The following is a 3,378-nucleotide window of genomic DNA, read 5'->3' on the forward strand; positions in this document are numbered from 1 at the left end:
AGAACTGCCCATTTCTAACCCTGCAGTGCCGCTGACTGCTGAGTTTCTGGCAGGAGCCCCCTGAAGCAAAGAGGAAACTTCAGAGAAAGTTCCGTGGGGACCCTCCCTGGGTCACACGGGGCTGTATCCAGCCCAGAGGCAGAAGCTGTCACTGGAGACCACCCTGTGGCACCTCCAAAGGCCCCACGTGTGGGGCAGGGCAGGACTAGAGGGTCAGACCCTTCGTCACCGTCCGACCCGAGCCGGGCCGCTCCCGGTGCAGCTGCCGGAGCATCGCTGCTAATTGCGGCTGCGGCAGGGCAGCCGGGAAGGGCCCGGGCTGAGCCATACCTGAGCAGTGAGATAATGCCCCAGCAGCGCCGGGACAGTGCCATCCCTGCGGGAGGGTCCCCCCGGGTCCTGCTCCAGCTCTCCATGGGTTTAATGCCCGGTGGTCATCTTAGTTCTTTTATTCTTTCCTAGGAGCTGGAAGCTGGACAATAACTGGCACAAACACTAACAAATGCTTTTTTTGTTTCAGTGTGGTATCAAATGCTTTTGAGCCTAGTGAACAAAGTGCCCTCTCGCTGGAGCTCTGTGACTCTTCCCCCCCTCGTTGTCTGGCAGTGCCAGCAGCATCAGCACAGGACAATCCTCTGTCCTTTTCTTGAGAATCTCACAGCACCTCTTGGATCACATTTAATTTCGTGTTTATGTTGAAGTCTGGCACACTGCATCTCGTGGGACAGCTCGACGACCAGGCACAGGCTCCCAAAGGAGTTTTTCCGCTGAAGCTGCAGCCATTTACTCCTGATGTTTTCCACTGCCCATTGGAAAAAAAACCCCCGTGTTACTGCTGCCAGTGCTGCCCTCGGAGAGGGAGAGGTTCACTGCTGTGTTCCTGTGTTTGGCTGTTGCCTTCAGGCAAAGCTCTTCCCTGGCACAAGCCCGTGGAGGGCTCAGTGGGGAACTCCCTCTGCCTCAGGGCTACCTGAGGGATGCTTTATGAAGCCTGGGGCCAGAGCAAATGGTGAGGAAGGAATGAGCTCATTTCCCAAGTCAGCTCTGCAGCTGCCTAGGACAGGCCAGCTCTCCCAGCTGACAGTGACACCCCAAGAGTGCCAGAGGAGCCCTGGGACACTCTGGGGCCCAAGCAAGAGGCACAGGGACAGGCACACAACGCTGCCAGCTCCTGCTCCCCAGCAGAGAGCTGGAAGGGAAACAGGAGGATTTCCTGAGCTTTGCTCCTGCTGGTCAGACCATCGATGCCCTAGCAGAGCATCAGTCCCACCTGTGTCCTTACAGAGCTGTGTGGAAAGGAACACGTGTCTGGCAGGGGTCGAGAAGGGGAAAGTGGAGATACCTGCTTTAATGGGCTTTGGGAACTCTTTGGTGGAGTTCTAGGAGAAGGCTTTTAGGCTGTTCTGATCCAACACCCTGGCTCTGAGGTGCAGGAGCTGCTTCCTTCCCCTGCCTTGCTGCAACTCTTTGGTGGGTCCGAGGCTTTCATTGCCATGGGCAGCAGAGCAAGAACGCAGGAAAGCCGGAGCAGGAAAGTTTCGTGTCTGACAGAGGTTTCCCAGAGTGACTCACAGGGCAGCAATTCTGCCCATCCTCATCCCACTGCAAGGACATACCTGTGGTGTATTCCTGAGGCACCGAAACCATCCCCCAGAGAGAGCATTGTGAGATACCACTGTGAATCACCCCAGGGTGTGAGGGGTTGGCTCAGTGTCCCTGTCCCCACGCCCAGGGCTGGACCACCTGTAGAGCAGCTCTGCCAGCCGAGAATTGAGCAATGGGGTGACAAACCTGAGGCTCAGATCTTCCTGTCCCTGTGCCACCCATCCTTTAGCACAGCCCATGTCCACTCCATGCTAAGAATAATGAGAAAACCAAGCAGGGAAAGTGAATTTACAAACCTCTGCAGTGGGAACTGTACAAAGACCTCCACCTTCATCTCAGCGTAGTGACCAGCACCAGCCAGTCCTAATCCGGTCCAGCCACTGGGACAGCAGGACTTGGACGCTGCTCACAGCAGTCAGAGCCATCCAAATTCCTCTCGTTCACTGCCAACACAGTGAAGAAACCCCCTGTGAGGTGAGAGAGGCCCTGCCAGCCCACTCTGATACCTTCAAGTTCTCTCAATAGCCAGCAGGAACCACAATTAACGTCTGCTGCAATTTCTTCATTATCATAATGACAGTGCTCAGCAAAATATATGGGAGACGTTGACGGTGACGCCCAGATGCTGGAACCATACGATGCCACATGGAAAATCATGGTGTGGTATAAAACCCCGGCTTTCATATGGTACAGCTGCCTCTACATAATGCCCTTGTAATTTATCAGTGGATGGCATCTGGTTCTTTCCTGTCATTCTTCGACTTCCAGACAACCATAATCTCAAGTGTCTTAATAATAACACAGACCTGCCAGACAGGGGAGGAGGGAGGATGGAAAGGGGGTGGGGAGCAAAATTGCTCCTTTTGTGCTGTTCAACCCAAATTAGAGGGGAAAACCAGAAAAATGGAAGTCTGGCAGGGAGTGCTGGAGGGGGGGCTGGAGTGGCACAGCAGGTCCTAGAGGAATCTGCATAAGGGGCACCTTGCAGAAGCCATTGCTTGGGTATCCAGGTCTGGAAGGGCTTCCAGGCATCTGCTCTTTCTGGGGCAAATCTCCCTGTGTAGGTTTAAAGCAAACCATTTGGCTGAGGGTGCAGTTTGAGTGTGTGCACAGCGCTGGTGCAGGGTGGCACCGTGGCAGAGCTCAGCCTGCGGCCTGGGGCCACACAGGGGGAAGGATCAATGCTGGGTCCTGCAGTGGCTCCATGGAAAAAAGTGCTTAAAAGGGTTTGAGACAGGAACTTTGTCTTTGGAGCTCTTCAGCCATGCTGCTGCATCCTGCAAAGCTGTGCCAGTGCCAAGCTGCCCTGGTGTCCCTGTCACGCTCTCCTGGCACTTCCTTCCCACCCTTGGTGCTCACGGGAGTGACTGAGCGTGACACCTACAGCAATTTTGGGGTGCCTGGGGGTGGGCAGCCCAGACTTGGTGTGCTGGGGGCTTGAGGAGCCAACGTTTTAAAATCTTTCACAAGACTGGGAGCATGAAATGTCTGCATGTCCAAAACATCATCGCCCCATATGTGATAATCTCCCGGTGCATCTCCCATGGGAGTCGGGGGAAATTCCTGGGGTAGGACAGAGCCCTGAGTGGGAGTGACTCTGCAGAGAGGACCTGCAGGTGCAGGGCCAAATCCGTGCCCGGGTTACCCAGGTGTGAACTCACTGACCTCTCCAGGGCTGGGTAGAACTTGCTTTGGGACGAGTCTGGGGGACAGGGCAGTGCCCGGTGTCGACGGCGAGCCCACTCCAGAGGCTCCCAGGTGGCCCAGCCCCTC

Source organism: Corvus brachyrhynchos, unplaced genomic scaffold (genome assembly GCF_000691975.1).
Source record: "Corvus brachyrhynchos isolate BGI_N302 unplaced genomic scaffold, ASM69197v1 scaffold10, whole genome shotgun sequence".
NCBI classification, from domain to species: Eukaryota; Metazoa; Chordata; class Aves; order Passeriformes; family Corvidae; genus Corvus; species Corvus brachyrhynchos.